The sequence below is a fragment of the Stegostoma tigrinum genome, chromosome 16 (genome assembly GCF_030684315.1).
Source record: "Stegostoma tigrinum isolate sSteTig4 chromosome 16, sSteTig4.hap1, whole genome shotgun sequence".
NCBI lineage: Eukaryota > Metazoa > Chordata > Chondrichthyes > Orectolobiformes > Stegostomatidae > Stegostoma > Stegostoma tigrinum.
In genome coordinates, this window is record NC_081369.1 from 55794742 (window position 1) to 55813276 (window position 18535).

Genomic DNA, 18535 nt, shown 5'->3' on the forward strand with positions numbered 1-18535 from the left:
GTTTTGCCTTCAGATATCTGTTAAACATACAACTTGATCCCTCAGAGAATGAAGTTGATTTATGCTAAATTGTCACCCATATCTTTCTCTTTCTTCCTCTGTATTGAAGTTTTGGTCAACTCTGCCATGAGTTTTCCAGGCTCAGCTGGAGGTAGATAACTCCCTGCTGGTTCTGGTACAGTTCTGCAATTGAGGAGAAACCTAACTTAAGAAGGAGGAAAAGGGACAGGCACCTACTGTTCATGACAACTCAACCAGCCTTTGGGAGTCTACTTCTCAAGAAAGTAACGCTTAGTTCAGGTCTGAGTGAGTGCTGCACTGTCAGAGATATCTCTTGAATAAGATGACCAGAACCCTTTCTCTATCCTGAAGGTGAATGTAAAAGGTCTTACATTAACTGAAGAACAGCAAGGGAATTTTCCCGGAGTCCTGGCCAACAGTGAACCTTAACAAATTGTCTGTTCAGAACATTTGTCTCATTGTTGTGTCTACATAAATGCGCTACCATGTTGTTACAGAAGTGGATACACAAGACATATTTGGCTGCAAAGTTCCATGCAACATTCTGAGGTTCTATGTGAACGCACTGTGATTTTTGAATGCACAGGAAATGCTACAATTTCTTTTAAAATACCACAAACGAAAATTATTGTTGATGCTGAAAATCTGAAGTACAAACCTAAGTCAGGCAGCATCCAGGGAGATTTTCTGAGTGGGATTGGGGGCGGCAATGCTTCTCTGATAGGAAATCTGGCTTTTCTTCCAGCTGTGGTTTTAAATCCACAATTTCTTTTTATTTTGTTTAGCAAAAATCAGTCAAATTATTCGACTTGTTCAGACATGGAAGGCCTGGACCAATTTGCAATTGCGTGAGGAAACCAGCACAATGGCCCAATGGTCAGTGCTACTGCCTCTCTGTACCAGGGACCCAGGATCAATTCCATCCTTGGGTGGCTGTCTGTTTGGAATTTGCACATTCTCTTTGTGCCTGTGTGGTTTTCCTGTAGGTGCTCTAATTTCCTCCCTCAGTCCTAAAATGCATAGATTAGGTGGATTGGCCATGTTGAATTGCCCATAGTGTCCAGGGACATGCAGGCAAGGTGGCTTAGCCATGGGAAATGTAGGGTTACAGGGATTGGGTCTGGGTGGGGTGCTCTTTGGAAGGTCAGTGTGGACTTGATGGGACGACTGGCCTGCTTCCACACTGTAGGGATTCTATTGTTGCTACTTGGAAGCAGAAAGGAGCATGGTAATGAAGTAAACCCTGATTCCAGATAAGAATGATCTTTTGATGGGAATGAGTTTGGAGGCACGGAGAGGTTAGGCAGACAACTATTGTCAGGGAGTCAGAAAGATTGGTTGTATTGTGATGGATAAGGGCGGCAGGAGAGGAGTGCACTGTTGCTCCCTTTGGCCCACAAGATGTGCTGTGAAGAATGGAAAATTCAAATGACTAAAAACACACTGCCATGCTTGTGGCTGAATGGTGCTTTTCAGAAAAACAATTACAGAATATTATCAGCATCTTCCCAGTTCAGGGGAGAACATATTGAGAGCAGTCAATACAATACTGAATTGCTGTTTCACCCGGAAGGAGTATTTGGGTCACCAGATAATGGGAAGGAGGTGAAAGGACAGCTGTTGCATCTCTGTGGCATGGAAGGGACAAGGCTGTGGTAGGGAGCAAAGTTTAGGATGTACATGAAACGGTCTCATTGGAATGCTCAACGGGGAGAAGAAGTCAAGATGCATATAGTGATGGCATCACAATGGAGATGGGAATGCTCAAGGGTGCTTTATTGAATGCAGACACTAGTGGAATGGAATATCAAGAAGAGGGAAATCTTATTATGTTTCTGCAATTGAGGGAAAGGTGAGAGCAGAAATGCAGGAAAGAGAGGGAATACCATTGAGGATCTTGTCAACTACTATCGAGGTGAATCTTTCATTGAAAAAAATACATCAAAAGCAGTATATGCATCACAGCTATGTCAGATAGGTGGGATGTAATTGTTGAAACTCAACGAATGCTGTAGAAGCAGGAAACGGGAGGACAAGACATCATGGTAGCTGGGGAAATTTGTGTACCACTTTTCAAATCGTCAGTCCCTATTTTCTAAACATCCTGAAACAAGAAAATTATGCTTTTAATTCTTACTTTTTTCAGCAAATGATCATTCCCTACACTGTAGGCTTTAATTCTTCATCCCATTTTTAAAACAATTCTGCAGTGAATCCACAACTTCTGGTGTTGCCATTTAGAAATTGTGGATTTTTAACATGATAAACCGCTCTTGAATGCTGCCAATGTTCAACTTTTTGCTGGGAATGTCATCACACAGTCATGGCACATCAAATGAAGCCATGGGAGCACTACATGATACAAAAACCATCAACATGTGAGAGCGAAGTCAGCACCTCCATATTGGATGTTAAGGCAAAGCACACAGCTAAAACGTAAGAAAAAATTAACAGACTATATACCATCACTCAGAAACAGTGACTGCTTGCTGGTGGCTTTAGAAATCCTTGAGCCTGGACAAAACATCTCCTCAAAGTATCTTGCAATTTAGAAAGTCTACAACATTTGTAAAGTTTTGTTTGTTTGCAATGTGACAGATAGAAATGTACAGCACACAAAGAGGCTGCTGACATGTCTATGTCAGTTTTCTGGATGAATATTCCTATTAATTTCATTCCCTGCAGCTCTATGAGCTTTTCCTTCCCAAATATATATTTGATTCCCTTTCAAATCTGCTTTCAAAACGTTAACAAGCAGTATATTCCTGAATGGTATAAAAGGGAAAACAGAGGACCCCAACTGAGAACTGGCAGCAGCATCTGGAGGAGTGTTGAATGAGGGACAGAACCCAAGCATTCACAGGCCCATGGCTCGAGCTTGGATGCGACAGTCATGATTATGATGGTGGTGGGAACCTGTACACAACACCCCAAAGTCCATAACAAAGACTACATGCAATGTCAAGCAGTGACTAGAGGAGCAAGAAGAAAAGAGAAAGGTGAATTCTACCGCAGTAAATTCTCGCAATATATTCAACGTTTCAAGATGGCGGCAGAGTGTAGTAGCACTTTGCGCATTACATGCAAGAAAACACTTTTCACTGTATATTCATATATATGTGACAACAGATATATATTTAAATCTAAACCTAGTGGTGATGTTAATTGTGTTCAAATGTATGTAGGTACTGTGCACTTTCTGTGGATTCGCTTGTGCCTTTGTAAATTAGTGTTGCTTGTGGTTTTTTAAACTAACTCCTTGGATGTGTGAACTGGGCCAGCATTTGTTACCTGTTCCCAGTTGCCCCATTCAGAGGCTGTCTTCTTGAACCACTGCAGCCCATGTGCTGAAAGTAGACACACAAAGCTGTTAGGGAGGGAATTCCAGGACTTTGACCAAGTAAAAAGTGAAGGGACAGTGATATATTTCTAAGACAAGTTGGTGAATAGCTTGGGCGGGAGAACTTGCAGGTGGTGGACGTCTATTCCGTTTACCTTTGCGTAAAATAGGCATGGAAGGATAGGTTTCACTCCTATCTTTCGTCTTTAGTCATTCCCAGAAATAAAAGATGACTAAGGAGTTTGGGGAAAAGGAGTTCTACTGCCTTTGATTTGTTAAACTAATTGTCTGAAGCAGAATCTTCTTTCATTGTGTATGATCTCCACCAGAAACTACATTCCTCAGTCATCAACTCCATTGTCCTCCTGTCTTGATCTGAAACAGACATTTCATGTATCTGTGTCCTATTTGACTGGGACTTGAAGTTCCAACACCACCTTGTGTCCATCATCCTGACAGCCTTGTTTCAGATGTCACTGGCCTTGCTTCAGCTCATGTGCAGCTGAAATCCTCATTCAGACCTTTGTTACATTGGGAATTCACTCTTCGCATTCTCTCCTGGCCAAATTCCAATCTGTCACTCACCACAGAGTTGAGTTCATCCAAAAATCTAGTGCTTGAGTTTTACCTCACACCAAGTCTTGCTCGTACTTCACTTTTCTGCTCACTGATCTACATTGATTCCCTTTATGGAAATGCCTAGATTTTAAAAGTCTCCAAGTTTTTCTCCAAAATCATTCTCTAGCATTGTCCCTTCCTGGTTCTGTACAATATTTTTATGGCCCTGTGGTGATCGGAATGAGGACCTGGTGGGGCTCATTGACTATGAGATCCTTGATTTGGGGTGTTAACCTAGGTCAATGTAGGCATCCTGGCTAACAGATATAGACAGGAGATTCAGAGAGTCTCCTCACTCAAAGGACTGGCACTGAGCTGGCTGGTCAGAGTCCTTATACAGTGACAAGTAAATAAAAGGTAATTTGGTGACAGGATACATGTGCAGTTAAGGATGGAATGAGTAAACATGTCGCCTCCATAATCCTTTGAAATTTCTGTGCTCTTCCAGTTCTGGCCTCTTGTGTAGTCGCAATTCTCATCACTCCACCATCGGTAATTGGCAGAGTATGGACCATAGTCTCTCATGCCAACACCACTTAAGCAGAAGAGGGCCAATGTTCTGGAATTCTTTACCTAATCCCACTCACCCCTCTACCTGTTTGACTTCCTTTGAGACATTCCATAAAACTAATAGTTATTCCTCCATATCTGGGAGGGCTCTGCTCCTGAAAACCCCCCGCTAATGATGAATTTGTAAGTGTGGAGCTGAATAACTTATGGAAAAAATAGGGCTAGGTTCCCAGACGCTAAGATTATGACTTTTTTGGGTTAAAATAATAAAAAGTAAAATATCTGAAATAAAAGTATTAATCGTATAACTTTTTAAAAACAATTGCAGCGTGTTGTAACTTACTGATAAAGGTGAGAAGGTCTGCTTAGGTGTTGTTAGGGGAGTTTATGGGTGGTTACTGGGTGTGGGAGGAGGTGGATTTTGGTGCAGGCCTGCTCCTTCCCAGCCATTCTCAACTAACCCCCCCTCCCCAAGATGTGGCCTCCTCCTTTACCTCCATCTAGTGGATGTCCTCAACCTGTTCATCCTCCCAAGCACCTATGCCCTTGCCTGTTGAGTGTTGAGGGAAAAAGCTCTGTACCGGAACGGGTCAGAGAGTGAGGTTGCTTTGTAAGTAAAAGTGGTTGCAGACGAGTGAACTTTGCTTATGGATTGAGAATTATTAGTTACTTATTTTTAGGCACCAATAGATGAATTTTCCATTCTTGAGTTTGTGGATTTGGAATATTGATTGTATTGCTTTGTCCAAACAGTTAGTTGCCAGTTCCAACATCTGCTTATGTGGTCATTGTCAAATTTTCACCTAAAAATGCCTCTGTGAAGTGCCTTGGGATGTTCTGCTATGTTCAAGGCTTGATATAAATGCAACTTTTTGTCATTGTAACAGGATGCAAAGCCTCATAAAGAGAAAAAATGTAATTTATTTTCAAAAGACAGACAGCGTCTCTTTCAAGACATTGAAACAAAAACACATCAGCAAGTACCGAAAGAGCAAGTTGCCGTATTTCATGTTCAATGAAATGTTAATGAAAACTTTTAACAACATGATCCATTGGTTTGCTTGAAAGGCTTTTTAAAAAGGCTGTCACTGCACTGGGTGGAGGTTTTGTTTGTAGTTTTCTGGTGAGTTGGTGGCTTATTTCTCGAACAAGTTTTTTTTAGCGAGAGTCTTTTTTGAGGTAAAACTGACACATACATTTTCCATTAAGGGAATGGACAAGGTCTTACTGATTGGATTATAGCAAAAACCAATCCAGTGTGAACCTGGTCAGAACACAGCTGACTTGAACTGGTCAGACTGAAGGATCTGTTTCCATGCTGTCACACTATGACTTTATCTAATGTCTGAGGCTGTGATTATGGCAGGTGTGCCACTGAGTCATGTAAAAAACAAATGTGTAACAAAAAAAATTATGTTGTCATGTTGGCTAGAAGAGGATATTTTTGACATCTGATCCCTTCGCCATCTGGGATTGTCCTTAGTAATACTCACATTTCGGTCTGACTGCATTATCACAGAAAACCATTAACATCACTGAGAGACAAAATAGCCTGCAGCACATGACGAAGAAGGACACAACACAGGTATCAGAGATAATGGGAACTGCAGGTGCTGGAGAATTCCAAGATAATAAAATGTGAGGCTGGATGAACACAGCAGGCCAAGCAGCATCTCAGGAGCACAAAAGCTGACGTTTCGGGCCTAGACCCTTCATCAGACCCTCTGATGGGCTCTAGGCCCGAAACGTCAGCTTTTGTGCTCCTGAGATGCTGCTTGGCCTGCTGTGTTCATCCAGCCTCACATTTTATTATCTCACAACACAGGTAGTTTTGCATTCGAATTGACATTTGAGTTCGATCAGTTAAATAGATGTTCAGTGTACAGCTTTACTTCCAATGTTTAGCTTTGACCAAGTGGGAAAAGGGATCATTTACCACCAGGTGCTAATATGACAAACAACCCCTTTAAAGTAGAATAATGGTATCACACTGTACAAAAGGAGGTTATTTGTCCCAGTGGGTGAGTTTGGTTGTTAGTCCAAATCCTTTCCTTTCCCCCAACAGACTTGCAAACCTCACTGCTTCCACTTCCAAAGGCCTGCAGTTAAAAGTGTGAATTTTGATTTGTGGAGTTAAGGATGGAATTTAAAATCTGAATATTATAGGAAATGCACCCTATGCTGCATTTCAATTGCCCTCCACCTTAGGTCTGTCTGGGCTGAGTGAGTTTAAAACTATCCTTCATCCAGTCAATACTGTCCACATCACCCTGGATATTTTTTCTTCACCCTTTCATCAGATGTTGTCATTACTATTGCCAAGCCCGTATTGCCATTGATCTGAATGGCTTGCCTAGTCATTTCTGAGTGCAGTTAAAAATCGACCACATCAATGTAGACCGGATTTATATAAAGGCTAAAACCAGTAAGGATCATTGTGTTCTGTCTCACAGCAGATGTCCCACATATATTTAAATGGGATACTCATAACATTTGAATTAATGATGTATTGTTCTCAGTCTCCAACTTATTAAGCTCTATCCCTTTGCAGCATGATATGCTGAGGGTTGCATGCTAGAATACATCTGAATTGTTTAACTTGTGCCTAGCCATGCAATTGCTCATGATTGTTGCATACAGATATAAATACCAGGAGCTGTAATAAAAGTGTAAAAGAAGTGTTCTTATTTTTAATCTGCACTTTTAATTGTGGCCTGAAATGAGAAAGAACTGATTAAACCCAAGGATTGCTGGAGTATTGGTGCACACTTTGAAAGCAAGGAATCCGATACTCATTGTAAGCTCTGTTTACATAGCTGTTGGTTCTGGCAGTGGTGAAGTGTAGTTTGCAGACAAGCTGGAGCCAAAGGGCTGTGTACAAACAAATCTTGAATCTACGGACCCGTGACCAATTATCGATGCAAATTTGAACCTGAAGAAAACCAATTTATTTTCCCTCCAGGAGTTACTGTAAATTGTGAGTTTAAATTAATAAGCCAGACATATTTTGTAAATGAATCAGTCACCCTGTGCTTCAGGCCAGTGGAAACATCCAATGAAGGAAGACCAAGAGGCAACGTTCTCACCAGCAAGGGAATTGTCTCAGCAGATCCTGTGAACAGAGAATACAGAGCTACTTCCCCAATTATCCCTCCGTCCATAATACTTTTTTGATTTTCTTGCCTGTGTCTGTCCATGTGATTGAGCTTGTGAAAACCAATTTACTTCCCTCCAGCAGTTGTTGTAAGCTGTGGCCGATGATTTGGATGATTAGCTACGATCATCATGAATGACAGAGCAGACTCGAAGGGCTGGATGGTCTATTCTTCCTTTTTTTATGTTAATTGGTTTGGTCCCAAGGAAAAAATCTCTTAACATATTACTTGCCATTGGCAACGGGAGCCTTTACAGAATAAATGCATCCTGTCTTACTGAAGCAACAAAAAAAAATCAGAGAAGACCCACAGCTGACTTAAGGACCAGCTCAAGGTACAAATCAACAGATTTCAACTCTTGTTGTACGGACAGGATTCCCAAGGGTCTATAATGGCTTTATCTCCAAAATTCACAACGTGATTTTTCTTGCAGAATGGCTAATTGAGCTAGTAATTGCCTTTACGCTGATAAAGTCTTTAGAAAAAGTCTTCTGGTCAAGATAAAGAACTATACCCTTGATGCGTTGCCGGGAGATGACAGCAGTATGAAGCCATAGTGACAAACGAATGTCAATTACATGCTTTGGGTGCAGGCAGCACTATTACAATAGTCAGCAAAGTCACGAAGCCAGCAAGACCAGTCATAGACATGGTTTGCCACACTGACCCAGAAGCTATTCCGTATTTCTCCACATTTGCGAAACATGTGCTCACAAATGACATTGGGCATTTGGGCAGAGATCTAGATACAAAAGTGAAGCCAGACCCAGGAACAAGATACTGGTAACCAACAATGGGGTATAATATCATACAGCATTCAAAGACAGCCAAATGTACACAAAGATATCAAGGAAGTGAATGTGTAAAAATATGTAAAGCAACTTTTGGATGGCGATTGAGTCTTCATATAATCAGCTGAGCACATCATGTCAATGGTATAAGATGAGCAGAAAAATTATGTGCGGTATCTTAAAAGCATTTTGGAAAGCCAAATATGTTACATCTATCCATTCCCCTTTGTCTATTCTGCATGTTTCCTCCTCAAAGAATTCCAGATACATTATTCTGCATGATTTTCCTTTCATGAAGCCATGTTGGTGCTGCTTGATGCTAGTCAGAAGTTACACAACACCAGTTTATTGTCTAACTGGTTCATTTGAAATTTGCGACCGTTATACTTATCTTCTTATTCTAGTCATTTGGTTTGTCTCCAACCCTGCCTTATTTTTAATTTTTTTGTAATTATTTCTCTGCGTCATTGTTATTCAGCGGTTAACACTTTTATGAGCACTGTTTGATACTATTGATCACTTGCAGAGCCTCATTATTTGACACTCCACTCACACCGTTTGTATGATCTTTTGATCTCTCTGCCTATAAATTCTGTATCTATGTGCCTCTTTCTCACTTCACCTGACAAAGAGACTACGCTCTGAAAGCTTGTGATTTCAAATAAACCTCTTTGACTATAATGTGGTGTCGTGTGACTTCTGATTTTGTCCAGTCCATCAACAACACCTCCATGTCACTGTTTCATTATATTATGTATTTCTTGGAAGCCTACTATTATATCCTTTATAATAGACACTAACATTTTCACATTAACAGATAATAGGTTAAGTGGCCTTTAATTACCTGCATTTTGTCTCATCTATTTGAATAAGGGTACCACATTGACAGTTTTTTCAATCCTCTGGGGCTTTCCTTGGAAGATTACTACCAGTTCATCCATAATCTCTGTAGCTACTTTCCCATCAGGTCCAAGATACTTAACAGCCTTTAGTCTCATTATGTCCCCTAGTACTTTTATTTTTCCAATAACAGTTATTGCTTTTATTTCCTCCCTGCTTTGGCACCTTGATTAAGCATTTTTGGAAAGCTATTAGCTTAGTCTACTGAGAAGTGTTGTTCCAACTCCTCTGCCAATTCCTGGTTCCCCATTACTTTTCCCCAGCTCATTTTCCAAAGGGCCTCTGTTCACTTTAGCCTCTCTTTTCCTTTCTTGATGTTTTACTGTCCCTTTTCATCCTGTTGAAGGCAAATTCACAATATTCCTTGCTATTTTGTTGATGGGGCATTTATATAATTGATGTATTGCATATGTACAAATAAACTACAAGTAGCCAATTGAGTGAGGACTTGCTCCATTTAGACTGTGATTCTGCTACAGCTGAATAAGAAATTAATACTCTCTTTTTGGACTTGTTCATGGATGATAAGACTGCCAGTTATGATGTCAACAAGTGGATTTTAATCCAACAGTGCCAGTGCTTCCAAGAGTGGATGCAGGAAGAAAACAAAGAACAAAGCAAAGGTCAGCACAGGAACAGACCCTTCAGCCCACCGAACCTGTACCTACACATGACGCCTTCTACATTAATACGCTTTTGCCTCCGTATGGCCCTTATCCCTTTATTCCTTGCTTATTCATGGATCTGTCAAGATGTTTCTTAAGTGTTGCTATTATGTCTATTTCTACTACTCCTTTGGCAGTGCATTCCAGGCACTTAGAACCATAAAGTCATTGAAATGTAAAGCACGGAAACACACCCTTTGGCCCAACTCATCTATGTCAAACAGATATTCTACATTAATCTAGTCCGATTTGCCAGCATTTGGCCCATATCCCTCCAAACTCTTCCTATTCATATACACATCCAGCTGCCTTTCAAATGTTGTAACTGAACCAACATCCACCATCTTCTCTGACAACTGATCCCATACACTCACCACCCTCTGTATGAAAATGTTGTCCTTTAGGTCCCTTTTAAATCTTTCCCTTCTCACCTTTAATTTATGCCCTCTGGTTTTTGACTCCCACCTACCACTTTATGCGTAAGAAAACTTGTCTCACACCTCTCCTTTAAATCTTTTCCCTTTTACATAAAGCCTATGTCCCCTAAATAATTGACAATTCTACCCTGGATGAAAAAAACACTCTGAGTGTTCATTTCTATCCATGCCTGTCATTGCTTTGTAAACATCCACCAGGCCACGCTTAGAAATGAATGGAAAAGAACAAAAGTAAGCTGAACCAATCCGAAATGCTGGCCAAACAATACCATTATCCACGAAGGTGGCTTTTCCTGCAGTTGAATATCGGCATCTTGTGTTTATATTCTCCAGCACATCATGTCAGCTCTTGCTGTACCAGCTGTAAACGGAGATGTACATGAAGTGCACAATGTCAGACAAACAGATTTGTCAGTTTTACAGATGCCTGAACTGAAGGAAACCCAGATGGTCTGTACAATGAATGAATTGCCATGTCTTACTCAACATGTTCTGTTATATGCTAGGATTAGCACAAGGAAATACATAACCTCCAAAGGATGAGACAATGTGGTTTTACCCAGCCTGTGCTGTGCTGTCAAAGTCTGGAATTTCAGTGGAGTTGAGAAAGAGAAAATTAAACTTTGATGTAGCATCTTTCAGATCCTGAGGACATCCCATAGCACTCTGCGGTCAGTGAAGATTTTAAAAGCTGTTAATGTAAGGAAAACCACAGCAGCCTATTGTTTCAGAGAAAAGTCCCATGACTTGAGTATATCTTACAAAAGCGTGCAGGAGTTAAGTAATTAAAGCAGGAAAGGAGAGAGATGTTTTCTCACTTTTGCTTTGCCTACATTTTGTCAGTCTACAGGAACAGTCTTACTCTATTACAGGAGAAAAAGCTGGTAATTTGGTGACTCATGTCTATTACATTCTGAAGATTCAATACATTACAACAACTGGTGATAATGTTAATGAAATATATAAAACACAACTCAATATAAAACTAAACAAAACAATAATCACTGCAGTTCCTTGGAACACATTAAAGACAGCAGGACAGGTGATATGTCACAGTTACAACATGTGGGAGCTCGTAGATGCCAGTTTGGTCCAGAGCAAGCACACCAGTGGAAAACAATCAAAGTTTGATCAGATTTGGCTCAGAGTTTGTGAGCTGGAGGCTGAACTGCAGATATGACCATGTTTCAAAGAGAGATTTACCTGTATTCTTTGGCAATTCTTAGGCATGAGTAAATTTCTGGAGAGGCTGGCTAACAAATGCCCAGGTCCTGCCTGAGTTTTAAAATACAAAGTTAATGGTTGATTAGTTGCAATTTTACAAAATTCCCTTGATTTGGGGATGGTTCTATTAGACTGGAAAGCAACAAATTAATTTATTTTATACAGAAGAAAGGGAGACAGAAGGCATAAAAACAGGCCAATCAATTTAACAACAGGCAGAAGGAAAATCTTGGAAACTATCAATGAAAAAGTTAAAGAAGGGCACCTGGTTAAGTCTATAACAATCAGGCAGATTCAACATTGTTTTGTGAAATGAAAATCATGTTTGACTAATCTAGTAGAGTTCTTTAATGAGGTAGCATATGCTATGAATACTGAGGAACTAGTGAATATATCATACTGTAGGACTAGATTTTCAGAATGCTTTTGATAAGATGTCACATACAAGATTAATGCGAAAAATAAAAGCTCATGATGCAGGAAGTAACATATTCACTTGGAAAGATCACTGATTGGTTCACATGTAGAATGAACCTCCTGAGGAAATAGTAGATGTTGGCATAATTAAGGTGTTTAAAAGACATTTGGATAAGTACATGAATAAGAAAGGTCTGGAGGGAAATGGGCCAGGAGTGTGCGGGTGGGACGGGTTTAGTTTGGGATTATGTTCTGTATGGACTGGTTGGAGCAAAAGGTCTCTTTCCGTGCCGTATGACTGTCTAGCAGGAAGCAGAGACTAAATGGCTTTTTCTCAGGTTGGTAATGTCTAACAAGTGGAGCGTCATAAGGGCCTTTGCTGGGACCTCAGCTTTTCATAATTTATAGCAATGACCTCATTGGAGGGACAGAAAGCATGGTTACCAAGTTTGCTGATGACCCAAAGATTGTTAGAGAACACATAAGTTATGAAGGGGATGTAAGAAGACTGGAAAAGACATAGATAAGTTAACTAAATAGGCAAAGTTTATGGAAAATGGAGTAAAGTGTATGAAAATGTGGAGTTATCCATCTTGGTAGGAAGCATGAAAAGGAAGCATATTACATCAATGGTAAGAGGTTGCAGATCTGTCAGATGTAGAGGGATCTAGATGTTCTAGTACATGAGTGGTAAAAGACTGGTGTGCAGGTGCAGCAAATAATTTGAAAGTCTAACAGAATATCATAGCTTGTGATGAGATGAATTGAATATAAAAGTAGGGAGATTGGGTTCAGTTATAAAGTGATATTGCATAGAGATTATTGTAAAGAGCATCTGTCTCCTTACTTATGGAGGATATAAATGTGCTGGAGGCAATTCACAGAAGGTTTACTCAACTAATCCCTGAAATAGGGTAGTCTTATGAGAAAGGTTTGGACAGGTTAAGCTTGTATCCACTGGAGTTGAGAAAACTTCAAATACTGACAGCACAAAACAGATGACTTGTAACCACTATTTCTGGTAAGCTTTGTGTCTTTTTTTCCTCTCGTGAAACATTGTGAATGTTTTATTGTCTTCACTCTTGCTGTAAGTTTCACAAATATGGGAGGCATACCCAAATTGTCCAAGGAAAGATGTGTCACTCAAATTCCATTATCTTTTTGGGCAGGACATTCTGGATGATAACAACTTTCAATGTTTAAAAAAAACAATTATCTTTCCCGTTGACTTTTTTGCCAATGACATTAAATGTTATGGCCTAACACAAGCCGAACGATCTGCTACAAAAATGTGTCCCACCTGACGAGGCATCTGCCTGCCCCACTCTATTTTAGACATGCTCACTGCTTTATTTGCAGATACCTTTCAATTTAGGTACCCTAGCCTGATGTTGAAAGTACATTTTAAGTCCTTTAACTACATAATGCGACACCAACACCTAACATGGATTTAGACTCAGGTTTATCACTTTGACGTGAGCATTGATAAGGAGATAAAGAGAGTGAAGACAATAACTACAAGAAATAGTAAGAATTGCAGATACTGGAGAATCTGAGATAACAAGATGTAGAGCTGGATGAACACAGCAGGCCAAGCAGCATCAGAGGAGCAGGAAGGCCGACGTTTCGGGTCTGGACCCTTCTTCTGAAGAAGAATCTAGGCCCTAAATGTCAGCTTTCCTGCTCTTCTGATGCTGCTTGGCCAGCTGTTTTCATCCAGCTTTATACCCTGTTATCTCTAATAACTACAAGAAACAGCTTGAAGAAGAAAAATCCTCTCTGACCCCAAAAACAATCACAGATGAACTCCAGCAAATCAAAGCATCATTCCACACTGCATTAATTAACAGTGAAAAGAGGACTGGGAGAAGACAAGATTATGAGTTTTACATTAATGAATTGGAATTTAATTTGGACATTGAGCTCAGAATTCTTGGAGTCATAGAGTCATACAGCACAGGAACAAACCCTTTGGTCTAACTTGTCTATGGCTTTCTAAACTGAATTAGCCCCATATGCCAATGTTTAGACTATATCCCTCTAAGTTTCTCTGATTCATGTCCCTATCCAAATTCCTGTTAAATGTTGTAACAGTACCTGCATCTAACACTTCCTCTGGCTGTTCATTCAACATACAAACCCCACTCTGGGTGAAGAAGTTGCCCCTTGGGACTCATATAAATCGTTCTCCTCTTAACTCATAATTAGACCCTCTAGTTTTGAATTCCCCAAACCTAGGGAAAAGACCATTGATATTCACCATATCTATGTCTAAGTTAAGGAGACTATTACAAAATTGATAAGTTTTGAAAAAGGTTAGAGATTTGTTCACTGGTTGCAGGATATGATTGCAAGCATTTAGTTAATTCTAGAATAATTGAAGTCTTTTCAAAGAGAATGATCCAATGCATTCCAAAAAGAGGATTGACTATTGTAATGATTTATTTGAAAGAGACTGGCTGCCGTATCCTTCAAATTCTTAGAATATTCCAAAGTACTTCGTGGTCAATTCAGTTTATTGTTATGAAGGAAAAACAATGTTCTCCAGACTGCTTTGAGATAAATTTCCAATTTGTTGGTGTTAGGCGATGTTGAGTCCGAGATAAGCGTCGGCAAGCAGATTGGAAGGCAGGCCCCACTCTTCCTTGAACCATAAATTGGGATCTGTCATTTCCACCTGAGCATGTGTTTCTAATCTGAAAAGCAGCACCTTAGCCATGGTGGTGATCCCTATGTTTAGTAACCCCAGAATACTATTGGAGCAAGCCATGAACTCATAACATTTTGATACAGAGGGATGAATGCAGCCAATGAATCGAGCTTACATGAACTCAGTGTCCTCAGGAAAGAGTTGGGAGGAAACAACAGTGCTGCCTGTGTGTGGAGGGACTGTTTGGGCGATATCTGTCTGAGTGACCTTGCACTATGTTGATGCATTAAAGAAAATGAAGCAAGAAACAGACCTCCAGCTCTCGCAACCCATTATTCACCACGCACACCACCATGGTCACCTTGGAATATACCTCCAACTTCACCCATTGATCGTCAAACCCTCCCTACAAACCTATACCCGTCTAAACACCCCAAGGCACTTTATAGTCTCTATTCCAATCTAGTGTCAATTCATGACAACACAGGATCCACACCCAGAATCTTTGTCCTTTCCATCTTCATGCCAACACACACAGCCTTCACCATAAGCAGACCTCAGGACACAAGGTGAAATTAAATAAAGTTTTTAAAGGTCAATTAATGAATTCACCATTAAATAAAATGATAGAATGCTACTCGCAACATTAAGCTTCCTTTCACCCTTATTAATGAACAAGAATTTGCATTCACATCATCATTTCCAAGAGTTAATAAGCAGTTGGAGCTGTCAACTGTGAACTGACAGGCATTCCGCTGTGATAATGATAGATTTCAGCACAGAGCTGTATTAAAATTTAGCGCAGTGTTCCACATAATAATTCAACTACAGAGCTTTTGTCAAATCTCTAGCTGACAGGTGAAAATTGAACATGACTGAATTTGGCAGCAGTGAGGAAAATAAACCAATGAAGCTGTTTAAGAGATGCCACATTGAAGATTGTGGGTAAACCCATTGTGGGGAACACCATAATTTTGAGGCACAGGGAATGACTGAGTTGAGGGATAATATGGTAAATTTTAATTTCAAAATTTTGTTGCAGTGAGAGAGGGCTGATACTTGGAGTTCTGAAGAAACAAGAGAGGATAGATCAGAAGCAATATTGTGAAACCTGTTACTGCTTACCATCTAATTCCAAAAATCAAGGATGCTTTACCTTTCAGATAACTTTTATTTTTCCAGATTTCCTCTTTGGGAACAATAGTGGGGAGAGAGAAAACAGACAGATTTTATTAATGGCGCTAAGGAAACCAATACTTTTTTTTGTAAGGAGCTATAAAGAAACATAGAGGATATTAAAGCAATGTGCATGTAACATCTGTTGGAGCAACGACGACTGGTTTGAGGAGAAAAAAATTGTTAGCAATTTAAGAAGTCCTATAAATGTTTATGATGTTGTTATTTATGAGCCTTGGGATAATAGAGATGGGCCCAAAGATAGAACAGACACGAATTATTAATTAGAGCTGAAATATTTTGTGCAGAGAAAACAAATAATAAAAGTTTTATTTTACTGTAAATCTTATAATATGTTTGAAGGGGAATGAAATGTAATTAATTTTCAGAGCACACATTATAAAATGCCACTTCCACAGCCTTTAATATGTTGCTGGAATCTGGCAGCGGTAAATGACAATGTTACTGATGAGGTGCTTAGGGAGGAGGGGGAGATAAGAATTAACTATGGGCCTGGGAGTTTTGTTTTTCTGAGAGAATTTACGGTATTTAAATAATTTAGTCCCCTGTAGATAATTTGACAGCCTTGCTTTTTTTCCTTCTCACAGTAACCCTGCTGTTACATGAATTAAATCCAATGAACAGACTTTAGTCTGCGTCTGGCTTTCTGTGTGAAGTCTCCCAGTCAATTAATGATTGCATGCTGCAAATTAGGTTGCAGAATTTTCACAGTCTGAATTTTTCAACCAAAGAGAAATACAGAACATTTAATATAGTTTGGTGTGCAAGGTATAAATGACTTCTTGCATTTTTGAGTTTCAAAGTTCATTTCCTCTTTTCTCAACTTGCATTTCCTCTCTGAGGCTGCACTTGAGATGACAATTATTGCCAGGTCAGCATTACAGAACAACTTTCAATGAAGGTATATCTGCAACAGAGTAAAATACTGACTTTCTAAAATTTCCCTTGTTTGTTTTGTGAGGCCAAGGTGGAGTGTCTTCAGCCATACTGAAACAACTGAACATTCCCAATGATTTGAAGTGCACAGTTGCTCATATATTAGCTTTTTGTAAGTTTATGCTCCAGCTGCTCATTGTGTATTCAACAGTTTGTTGTATAATTTATGTGTCTGATTTCTCTCCGACGAATGCAGGGATGACACCAATTTAAAATATACAATGGGTTTATTTACAGTGCCTTAAAATACTTGTCCAAATACACATGGAACTGTTCCAAAGAAGAGTCGTTTTGGACTCAAAACATTAATTCTTTTTCTCTCCAGACCAGACATGTCAAATTCCTCCAGCACTTTCTCTCCTTATTTCAGATGTCCAGCTTTTCCAGCACTTTGTTTTTATTTGAGATATTTCTAATGCAGGAACAGCTCATTAGCCTAATGTTTAATACTGAAATACGGTTAATGGAGGCTTTGTAACACTTTACAGAAGTTTTGGTCCTCACGTCAGTGCTTTAGGAAGGTGTCAATGCTTTCATGAAAGGACAGAGATATTGGGGTGAAGAGATCAACTAGAAAGGGAGAAGGGAGGGAAAACAGATTAAAGGGTAAAATGTGAGTGCAGAAGAGGGAAACAGACTGAGGGAGGAGAGAGAAGAATGGATCAGAGAAGGCAGCTAAGCAGAAAATCTTAACGTAACCATATGAAAGGTATCTGGGCCTTTCAAAATGTGACCACTGATTGTGGTACGACCATCGTTTCTCTTTATTGTCAAAATGTTTGTGATGTGACAAAGGTCATGATTTGCTCATTAATTGGAAATTGGGTTCTCAAGTGAACAGTGTATTATTTTTCATTCACAAGATATAGGCATTGTTGGCTGGACCAGCATTAGTGCCCATCTCATAGGCAATTTGTAAAATTGATGTTGAGCTGTCTCCTTGAACTGCTGCAGTCTGTGCACTGTATGTAGACCACAGCGCGGTTAAGGATGCAGGTGCAGGATTTTGACCCAGTGACGCTGAACGAATGGCAATGTATTTCCAAGTTAAGAAGGTGAATGGCTTGGAGGGGAACTTGCAGGTGATGGTGCTCCCATAGTTTTCTCCATTATCCTTTGAGATGGTAGTGATTGTGGAATTGTTTCTGTCTGAGAGCTCTTGATGAATTTTGACAGTGCCTCTTGTAGATGGCACACAATCATGCTCATCAGCATCAGTGGTGCTGGGAGTGAAGGTTTGGAGATGTCAAGCCAATCAAGCTGGTTGCTTTGTCTTGCGTGGTGGTGAGATTCTTGAGTGTTATTGGAGCTGCACTCACCCAGGCAAGCGGGGACCAGACCGTCACACTCTTGATTTGTATATTGTAGATGGTTGATAGGCTTTGGGGAGTCAGGAGGTGAGTTTCTAGACTAATTTTCAGTTTCTGACTTGTTCTTATATCTACAGTATTATATTGCAAGTCTAGTTCAGTTTTGGTCAGTTGTAACCTTGGGATTTTGTTAGTTGGGGATTCAGTGATGGTAAAACCATTGAACACCAAGAAAGATGCAATATCCTCTCTTGTTGGAGATGGGTCATTGCCTGGCATTTGTGTGTCATCAGTGTTACTTCCCATTTCTCTGCGCTGCCCACGTACATGGCTGCACTTGACTGTGGACTGTTTCAGTATCAGA